The sequence below is a fragment of the Hordeum vulgare genome, chromosome 3H (assembly GCF_904849725.1).
Source record: "Hordeum vulgare subsp. vulgare chromosome 3H, MorexV3_pseudomolecules_assembly, whole genome shotgun sequence".
Classification (NCBI taxonomy): Eukaryota; Viridiplantae; Streptophyta; class Magnoliopsida; order Poales; family Poaceae; genus Hordeum; species Hordeum vulgare.
Genome location: NC_058520.1, coordinates 604,038,010 through 604,049,440, shown reverse-complemented (window position 1 = coordinate 604,049,440; position 11,431 = coordinate 604,038,010). Strand labels below are relative to the sequence as shown.

The window sequence follows — 11,431 nt, the reverse complement described above, 5'->3', positions numbered from 1 at the left end:
TTCTTTTTCTTCTTTTCTTCTCCTTTTTCTTCCTTTCTTCTCCTTTTTCTTCCTTTCTTCTCCTTTTTCTTCCTTTCGTCCCTTTTTCTTCTTTTCTTCTCCTTTTTCTTCTTTTCTTCTCCTTTTTCTTCTTTTCTTCTACCGACCGGAGTGTTGGGGAGGAGGGGGCGGGGGGCTTACCGGCCGGAGGCATCGACGGCGGCGAGGAGGACGGCGGCGCGCGGCGAGGAGGACGGCGGCGGCACGCGAGGAGGACGGCGGCGGCGAGGAGGACGACAGGCGGCGGCGAGGAGGACGGCGGGCAGCCTGACGGCGTCGTCGAGGTCGTCGGTGTGCCGCACCGGGCAGGAGAACGAGAGGAAGAAGAAGAGAAACGAAATGCGATTTAGGTTGAAATTTTTCTAACTCCCGCTTATATAGGTGGATCTTTAGTCCCGGTTCGGGGCTCGAACCAAGACTAAAGACCCCCCTTTTGTCCCGGTTGGAGCTCCGCACCGGGACTAAAGGCCCTTGCTTCTCGCCTTTTGGTCTGCCGAAAAAGGGCCTTTAGTCCCGGGTCGTGGCTCCACCCGGGACTAAAGGCCCCTGCTTCCCACCTTTTGGTCTGCCAAAAAAGGGCCTTTAGTCCCGGGTCGTGGCTCCACCCGGGACTAAAGGCCCGTGCTCGGCAGGCGACAGGCGAGGGGCTTTAGTCCTGGGTCGTGGCTCCACCCTGGACTAAAGCCCCTCCTAGGCTGCACGATAAGTTTAGTCCCACCTCGCCCAGCGAGGGGGACTAACACTTGTTTATAAGCCCCGTCGCAGCTACTCCATCGAGCTCCTCTCCAAAGCAGGCTTACGGGCCTAAACTGACTGTAAATTTAAAAATTGAAACTATATTTGAAATTGTGGAGAAACTTAAACCTGAATTCAAAATGAGCTCACTCTGAATTTAGGTTTAAGTTTCTTTACAAATTCTCATATAGTTTCAATTTTTTTCTATTTTCAAAATTAACTATTTTGTTATTTTCAATTAAAAACTATGTTTATTAAAATTCTTTTTGCATATTTGAGAATTTGACAAAACTATGATAATGAAAAGTGTTTGAAATTGAATAAATAATTCAAAACTATTTTCTATTTTCAAAAGTAATTATTTTGACTATCCAAACTATTAACTATTTTGTTATTTTCAATTAAAAACTATGTTTATTAAAATTCTTTTTGCATATTTGAGAATTTGACAAAAGTATGATAATGAAAAGTGTTTGAAATTGAATAAATAATTCAAAACTATTTTCTATTTTCAAAATTAATTATTTTGACTATCCAAACTATTAACTATTTTCCGATTTTCTTATCATAGTACAAAACATTCAGTCCTAGCACCCACGGGTCATGGTCAAACGTACAACGGTATGCTGATCTGGTATGTAAATTTTACCTACTCACATTATCTTGTTATTTAAGTCGGACAGCGTTTTCGATCTAACTCAAAACTCTGAAGGATATGTTTGCAACGAAATGCATATCAGATATAACAAGCAGAGAAGATTCATAGTGACAGCATTAGCTTCTTAACTCTTTAATACATAAGCTATGAGATATAACAAGCTTAACAGTATCACAATTGCATATTCTTCCTTTTTTCAATTAGGTAATACAGAAGGATTATGCACTCGAGCACTTTCCACGTGAATATACAATTGTCATACTCCAGCTGCCTGGGAAGAACAAGGACTGGAAATGCACATTCCGCATCAGGCCATCCGGCGTGTGTGCTGCAGGTCGGTGCAGCCTCTATTTGGGAAACTTTGCCCGTGACAATCATGTTAGAGCAGGTGATATCTGCCTCTTCCAACCAATGACAAATGTTAAGCAGAGAAGATTCGTAGTGAAAGTGCATATTCTTCACAAAATGAGCACTGATGACACTACTCAGTCGTCAGGAGGCAAAGGACAAGATTCCCATGGATGCGTGAAGGAAGGCTCGTCCCATAATTATAAATCAGAAAATACCCCTGCAGTATCTTATACTTCTAAGGAATTTTCAGGTTAAGTTTGTTCTTAAGTTAAATCAGTTACCCACTTACCCTTTAATCTCTTACTCTTCATTTTCTTTACTACAGGAGAAAATCGAGCTACATATGAGGCTATGGAGTTGGATGATCTTCAGACGCTCTCGAAGGATTATGTCTTATCAGGGAAATGTGACATTACAGTAGCATCCGTGTTTTGTTTCTCCAACATTGTCATTTATTTAGCTAATAATCTATAGCTACGTACATTTTCTTGTTATCATACTTTTTAGGGAAGTCGGTATTTTGGTTTTAACTCAAAACGTCTGAAGGATATGTTTACAACAACATGCATGTGCATTGCTAAATCAGCATTATGTGTGTATTGAATTCGAACAATTTAGCCTTTATGACAGTGTTAACTTCTTAGATCCTTAGTGCTTCAGCTATCAGATATAAGTATATAAGCAACTTATCAGCATCACTATCACATTTTGTTCCTTTTTTCGATTAGACCATAAAGAAGGATTATGCAATCAAATACTTTCCATGTGAAGATGGCCGGCGCACCCTTTATTTAGGAAGGTTTGTGCATGACACTCATATTAGGGTGGGTGATATCTGTCTCTTTCAACCAATGACAAATGTTAAGCAGAGAAGATTCATAGTGACAGTCCATCTCCTTCACAAAGAGAGCATTGCTCATTCCCTTGGTGGAAGAACTGACATTGGCTCAAATCGCGGAAGTACCTATGCCAAGATGGGCGGCATTAAGGAGGAACCACCTACCGATGGTACTAAACTGTTGCTAGAATGCATGTGCACTTGAGTTCTCATTATATGTGTCTAATCATGTGAAAACTTGTCCAGGTGAAGAGTACTCTTCAGAACATGAAATCTCTGAGAATTCTGAGGGCACTTCTGAGCGTCTATTCATTCTGTCAAATAGAGCTTTTCTAACACCAGCGCAGTATATGAAATGCCTGGAGAAAGTTGAGGAGATTAAGTTCAAACCGCCCTTTTATGTTTCTATCATGAGCAAGACCACTGTGTGGCATCATGACAGCGAATGTTCTCCCATCCTAGTAAGTCCAAGGAAAACATTTTTCTGTTCCTTTCTGTCAGTTTGGCTCTTTGGCACTTTGGCTCTAAGTATGTGGCCACATATCTTGTTCAGAAGTTTGCTGCTACTCATCTCTTACAAAGGGATTTCATTTTTTTGAACTTATTTGAACTCCATACTTCGTGTACATATTTGAGAATCTCTCTCGTGTACATACATGACAAAAACTGGATGCACTTCGTGTACAAAACGGACAATCTCTCTCGAAGTATCAGCGTTTCGAACGAGAACCCATCTCTTACAAAGGTTTATTAAAATTCTTTTTGCATATTTGAGAATTTGACAAAACTATGAAAATGAAAAGTGTTTGAAATTTAGTACATTCCATACATGCATTACATAAAAGGTTTAATACATTATTACATTATTGCACCAATATTCCTATCTATTATTTCTGTTTTCTTCTGGGTCGTAGCCATGAAGAATCTTCATCATTCAGTAGGATGCTTGGGTCAGTTTTCACTTTGAAGGGCGGAATTTCATGAAACTTATTATAATCTTCTGACATGTCTGTCTTGTCATCTACTCCCACGATGTTTCTTTTCCCTGAAAGAACTATGTGGCGTTTTGGCTCATCGGACGATATCTTCTTTTGGTGATTTCTTTTTCTCGTTTTTGTAGACATGTCCTTCACATAGAAAACATGAGCGACATCATTGGCTAGGACAAATGGTTTGTCCATGTACGCAAGATTGTTGAGATCCACTGTTGTCATGTCGTACTTTTGGTCTACAACTACCCCGCCTCCTGTCAGCTTCACCCATTTGCACCGAAACAAAGGGATCTTAAAAGTAGGTCCATAGTCAAGTTCCCATATCTCCTCTATGTACCCGTAATATGTTTCCAAACAGTGCCCATTCTCGTCTGTTGCATCAAAGTGGACACCAATATTTTGGTTGGTGCTCTTTTTATCTTGGGCAACCGTGTAAAATGTATTCCCATTTAACTCATACCCTTGGAAAGTACATATAGTCGAAGATGGTGGCCTGGCCAAACAGTACAGCTGATCTCCAACGGTGTCGTCATTCATGAGATGTGTCTGCAACCAACTGCCGAAAGTCTTCTCGTGTTCCCCTTTAATCCAAGAGTCAGCCTTCCCCGGGTTTTCGGAGCGTAGAATATTCTTGTGTCTCACGATATACGGAGCCACCACAGTGGAATTGTGTAGAACTGTGTAGTGTGCTTGAGAGAAAGAATGCCCGTCCATACATACTTTTGCTTTCCTTCCTAGTGTGCCTTTTCCTGTCAGCCTACCCTCATACCGAGATTCAGGAACACCAATCGGCTTAAGGTCAAGAAGAAAGTCCACACAAAACTCAATGACCTCCTCTGTTCCATAGCCCTTGGAGATGCTTCCTTCTGGCCTAGCACGGTTACGAACATATTTCTTTAAGACTCCCATGAACCTCTCGAAGGGGAACATATTGTGTAGAAACACAGGACCGAGAATTCTAATCTCTTTGACTAGGTGAACTAGGAGGTGTGTCATTATATTGAAGAAGGATGGCGGGAACAACAACTCAAAGCTGACCAGAAATTGGACCACATCAATCTGTAACCCTGATAGACTTTCTCGATCGATTACCTTATGAGAAATTGCATTAAGGAATGCACATACCTTCACAATTGCCAGGCGAACATTTTCCGGTAGAATTCCCCTCAATGCAACCGGAAGCAATTGCGTCATAAGCACATGGCAGTCATGAGACTTTAGGTTTTGGAATTTTTTGTCTTTCATATTTACGATTCCCTTTATATTCGACGAGAAGCCAGTCGGGACCTTGATACTGAAAAGGACTTAAAAGAAGATTTCCTTCTCTTCCTTAGTAAGAGCGTAGCTGGCACGCCCTTGAAACTGCCCTGGATGCATGCCATCTCTTCCTTTATGACGTTCCTGGTCCTCCCGTGCTTCCGGTGTATCTTTTGACTTCCCATACAAGCCCAGGAAGCCTAGAATATTCATGCAGAGATTCTTCGTTAGGTGCATCACGTCGATTGCCGAGCAGACCTCATGGACTTCCCAGTAGGGTAGCTCCCAAAATATAGATTTCTTCTTCCACATGGGTACGCGCTTATCAGGGCCGTTAGGAACAGGTTGGCTGCCAGGACCCTTTCCAAAGATTACTTTTAAATCTTTGACCATATCAAATACTTCAGCACCAGTACGGATGACAGGCTTCCCCCGGGGTTCTGCCTTGCCATTGAAATGCTTGCCTTTTTCTTTAAGGGATGCTTGGGAGGAAGAAAACGACGATTGTACGGGTACACATTCTTCCTACATTTGTCCAGATATATACTTTCTGTCTGATCCAAACAGTGCGTGCATGCATTGTATCCCTTGTTTGACTATCCTGAAATGTTACTAAGAGCAGGCCAATCATTGATGGTTAGGAAAAGCAACGCTCGAAGGTCAAATTCCTCTTGTTTGTGCTCGTCCCACACACGTACACCTGGTTCGGCCCACAGCTGTAAAAGTTCATCAACTAATGGCCTTAGGTACACATCAATATCGTTGTCGGGTTGCTTTGGACCTTGGATAAGCACTGGCATCATAATGAACTTCCGCTTCATGCACAACCAAGGAGGAAGGTTGTAGATACATAGAGTAACGGGCCAGGTGCTGTGACTGCAACTCTGCTCCCCAAAAGGATTCATGCCATCTGTACTCAGACCTAACCATAAGTTCCTTGCGTCAGCTGCAAATCTCGGGAACTCTCTCTCGATTTTTCTCCACTGCCGACCATCAGCGGTGTGCCTCAACTTATCGTCTTTCATACGATCTTCCATGTGCCATCGCAACAACTTCGCATGATCTTTATTTCTGAACAGACGTTTCAACCGTGGTATTATAGGAGCATACCACATCACCTTGGCAGGAACCCTCTTCCTGGGTGGCTCGCCCTCAATATCACCAGGGTCATCTTTTCTGATCTTATACCGCAATGTAGTGCATACCGGACATTTATCCATATTCTCGTACTTCTCACCGCGGTAGAGGATGCAGTCATTAGGGCATGCATGTATCTTCTGCACGTCTAATCCTAGAGGGCAGACAAGCTTCTTTGCTTCGTACGTGCTGGCGGGCAATTCGTTATTTCTTGGAAGCATCTTCTTCATCCGTACCAGCAACTTTTCGAATGACGAGTCAGTCACACCGGTCTCTGCCTTCCACTTCAGCAATTCCAGTGTGCTACCCATCTTCTTCTGGCCATCTTCACAAGTTGGGTACAACAATTTGTTGTGGTCCTGTAACATCTGCTCGAACTGCAACCTCTCCTTTTCTGTGTCGCAACCTCGCCGTGCATCAGAAATGACCCGGCCAAGATCATCAGCGGGCTCATCTGGTTCCCGTTCTTCATCCTGATCTTCTTCTTCATTGTCTTCCATTGCGGTATCAGCATACTCAGGAAACATAGATCGGTAATTGTCATCATCGTTCTCTTCTTCTTCATCGTCGTCTTCCATCATAACCCCTCTTTCTCCGTGCTTGGTCCAAACATTATAGCCCGACATAAAACCGGACCGAAGCAGGTGGCTCTGAATGACTCTTGAGGAAGTGTAATCCTTCTCATTCCGACATTCAACACATGGACAAAACATATAGCCACCACCATGCTTGTTCGTATCGGCTGCATCTCGAAAAGAATGCACGCCTTCTCTGTAAGCGGCTGTGCGTCGATCAGCGTACATCCATGGATGGCTCATCTGTGTTATACGACAGTATATCAAATACAATCACGATCCTAAAAATTAGTACCGCACGGTCTAAACGAGGAAATATAGTTGCTAATCTTTTAGAATAAGTAGAAATAAAGAGGAAGAGGTTTAAGGGTGGCTCATGCATCTCATATCGTAGTTGTGTTCGGTGAACTAAAGCGGCATCGCTCTAACACACATTTCAACAAACACCTCTAGTGCATAAAAAAAAGTGAAGAGCTAGCACACACCCACAATCCTCCATCCAAGAAAAATGCAATGAAGAGGGGAGAGGGGGGCTGTGCTATATATATAGGCAGAGGACTTTAGTCCCGGTTTGAGACAGGTGGCGCACATGCGGGCTGCACACCGCGTAGCCCTTTAGTCCCGGTTTGGGACACAAACCGGGACTAAAGGCTCCTTACGGGCCGGGACTAAAGCCTCGAGGGAGGCATTGCGATTTGGGACGACGTGGCCGGACCTTTAGTCCCGGCTCAGAGGCAGGTCGGGACTAAAGGGTCCCGGCCAAAGCCCCGTTTTCCACTAGTGTTATGTTATTTCAAAAGATAGTTCAAAATCTTGATTTTGTCGATAATACAACAATTTATCGCCCCGCCTCTGCATTATAGGTGGATATAGCTTAACTGATTAAAATATTTGATTACAAAATTGCCAAATACTGGCCTTACTAGTAATAGAGAAAGCGAGACCAATAACATCAAGACAGCCAAGGGAAAGAAACAACTTGCCAACCATGTCTACTATAAATAGTAAGAATCATATCACTGCCACGTCAACCTAATTAGTACATAAACTCTCCAGTAATATACTGAAGAATCAAGTCACATGAATTATGCTTCTCCCAGTTAATCCCTTATGCGGGCAGCGAATCACAAATCCAAAGCAATTCTCAATGAAAACAAGATCGCTAAGCATCGGCTGTGAGGGAGCCACCACGTTCACGCACGCAAGCCTCCTTCCCTCCCTCCCAACCCTAGCCGCCTCCCCCTCCCCCTCCCTTCCTCGCCGCCGCCTGAGGCAGCCGCCGGGCAAGTCCGGGGAGCCAAGGATAGTGGCGGCGGGGCCTAGACTGCCCTGCCTCTGCGTGGGGAGCCCTGGATCTGGAGCGGCGACTCCATTGGCGAGGCACGATAGGCTAGCAGCCGTGCGGGCGGTGGATCTGGCGTCTCGGCCGCGCGGGTGACGGGATCCGGTGGTCGTTGGCGTCCGACGGCGGCTTTTGCGGTGGCCGGTGCGCGCGATCTGGCGCCTCCCCTCCTCCCCTGTTCGGCGTGCGGGCCAGCCTGGTCGGGCGCGCTTCCTTGGGTCGTCGGTTTTGTACAGGAGGCGCTGTTGGTGGCGGGGATCTAGTTCGGGCGAAATCCTTGGTCGGCCATGGCCGGCCGCGTCGACGGCGACGCCTGAGGGCGTCGTTCCCCTTCTTGGAGGCGTTGGTATGAACTGATCCCCTCACTTCCCCTTCCTCTTGGTCTCCCGGTCGAAAGCCTTAACTTTGTTGGGCGGTGGCGGCGCTCACGGCGCCGTTCCCTTCTTGAAGGCGTCGCTTTGGGAACCTTGGGGCTGGGTGGCGCTTGTGGGTGGTGAGCGACGCCGGTGGTGCAGCCTTATCCTAGCATGGATCTCCGTCCGTTGCTTGGAGATGGACTCGCGTAAGTGGAGGTCGTGGTTTGGCGTCATGGTGGCGTCGATGGCGAAGGCACCTGTCAAGGCTGGTACCTCATGATCTGAAGATGGACCAGTGGAAGATGGCGGCGACGACACATGTGAGTGCGTCGGACCGGTTTGTGCCCCGGACCCGGTATGTGGCTCGGTCAGGGCCTCCGGCTTTAGATGTTAGGCATAGGTGAGAGATCTGGGTATTTGGTCCAGATTACACCCCTTCATCATATGAATAGGAGTAGCGGCAAATGTTGTCAAGATGGCGGATTCAGCCATATTGTTGTACTGCTTTATAAGGTTCTCGAGAATAATCAATAAAATGGCCGCATGCATCTCCCAGATGCAGAGGCCACGGGTCATCCTCCTTTTCTAAAAAAAAAAAAAGCAATTCTCAATTTGGTGTGATCCACGAATTAGTTATCATCGGTTGGGCCTACAAGGAGAGGTTCTTTCTTTGTATCATCCCACTTGTTCAATCTTCTTTGTGCCTCCTCTACCTGAAGGTTTTACATGAACATAAAAAACCAAATGGAATTACATAGTGTATCTTTATCAACACATATTTTTGATAATTTGCATCAACATGTACTGTCAAGAAAGAGCGGCGGTGAGCAAGCACGTGATTGACTAAATCTTAGGACCTCAGGTAGTTTAACTTCTTTTTCATCGTCAACATTTTTGTGGAAAATAAATACATGGAACTGTAAAATTAGGCTTTCTGCTCTCTAGGTTAAGTAACATGGATTACCTCTTTGCTCCAATCAGTTCTACTCCCTCCGTTCTTAAATATAAGACCTTTTAGATATTGCATTATGAACTACATACGGATGTACATAGACATATTTTAAAATGTAGATTCACTCATTTTGCTCTGTATGTAGTCTCCTAATGTGATCTCTAAAATGTCTTATATTTTGAAACGAAGGGAGTAATTGTGACCCACAATAGAATGGCAGTCTGCATGGCCGTTCCTCCAATCATGCCACCCCAAAGGCCCTGTGAGTAGGCCATGATTCCACACCGAAACATAAGTTGGAAGATATACAGAACTGAAGATTTCTTCATAGTCATATAATTTTCAGATAAACCCATCACCTTTACGCCGAAGTTGAAGACAAAACCAAGAAGAACACCAAGGGGAACGCCTACGATGTAATAACAGCCGACATTCACGTAGGCAACAAATTGTTGCCATCCACATCCAACAGCAACACCTGATATAGCTATTCTTGTCAGTGAAGTTCAATCACCATGAATATATGTTAAATTAGGATTTGGACACAATGTTTCACACTTAATGAAATTGTCCTAGCACGGGAAGTTGAACCAAAATCAAACATAAATGGGCCGGGTATACAACCTGCCCCTGCTGATTATATAATGCAAGCACTTTTCGGAAAGATTGTGCTAATGTATTACTCAACAATAAAGATAGCACCATCTTGTCGTGCAGAAATTTCGTAAAATTCACCTCACAATACAGGTTGGATCTCATTGAGAATGATTGTGATGGCGAGCAGTGGGCAGAGATCCGCCACCGCGTCGGACACTCTTTCGCCCTCTGTGAACATATAGCTGATCTACTCCCTCCGTTCCTAAATTTTAAACCTTTTAGAGATTGCATTATAAACTACATACAGATGTACATAGACATATTTTAGATTATAGATTCACTCATTTTGTTCCGTATGTAGTCTTTTAGTGAAATTCCTAAAAGGTCTTATATTTTGGAACGGAGGGAGTAGTTGCGAAAGCAGAGGATCACAACAGCAAGGACGACAGCGATTATTGCAGAGAGCACCGTCACGACCCAAACCGAGAAAAATGCAGACTTGGGGTTGCCGGCATCAAGCTCATTGCTCACTCTTACACTGAGGTGAAACAATATCCATGAGATATTGTTAGAGTATATAATTAGTTTGTCATGAAAGTCACTTAGTTTGGTCGCAAACCTTGCAGCGGCGTTGAGGCCTATTGAGATCATGAACACCCAAGCAGAGATTGTCAAGCTGCACACGTCGCAAGTTAATTAGAACTAACTCCGTAGATCGATTACTCAACCCAACAAAAATCAAGACTTGCAAATCCAGGGAAAGGTCAGGGTTGGGGAGCAAGCCAGCAATGAGCACCATGACCTGGTAGTACCATGTCTCAAGGCACAACATGACAGCGGACGCGGCGGAGAGCCTGAGGAATTCCGGCAAACCGGAGAAGGCCTTCATAGTGAAGCCCGTCCACGTCTGGCTGCACGTCGGGCGGTCGGGCCTATAAACTGCGCCACGACAATGATCCACCAGCTCAGGCTCAGCACCAGCGAGGCGCCAAGCAGCCCGAGGCCAACCTTGTAGACGACCACAATCCCAGCTGAGCAGCAGGTGCAACATGCATGAGCGTCGCCGTAGAGATGTAAGCGCTGGGCAGGACGATGCTCTGCGCTTGCAGGAACTTCTGGATCGGGAAGTTGATGGCGTACGCAAAGATCTGATCGAGGGACGAGACCGTAGACGAAGATGGACGCGGCGAGGGCTATCTCCGGCGACTGTCCCAGCGGGAGGAGCAGTGGCTCCAAGAAGGCGTAGATCACGGCGAGAGGTGCAGCAGAGGATGATGGGCCGAGCGTTGCAGGTAGGTTTCCAGCATGTCGTACTTGTGTCCACCGTAGGCTTGTCCGCAAAGGGTCTCCATGGCACTACCCATTCCCAGCTGCAAAAACATATTGCCTTGTTACAGTCACAAACATATTGTCTTGTGCTAAAAAGAGCTTTTAAACATGTTTTTCATGAAGTTTATTTTTTCTTGATCACATCACAAGTCTTGAACATGTTTTTCCAGCACTTTTTCTTTTCTTGATCCACGAAAATATGTACGCACATGCACAACACATGAACATGTAGTAGTTAGGACAAATGCATCCATATCCCAATCACGTGAGAAC

The 11,431-nt window shown here is 45.0% G+C and overlaps 1 pseudogene; it reads right to left on the bottom strand.

Moving 5' to 3' along the window:
* Positions 1-8,909: 8,909 nt before the first annotated feature.
* Positions 8,910-11,193, bottom strand: LOC123441023 (annotated as a pseudogene).
* Positions 11,194-11,431: the final 238 nt, after the last annotated feature.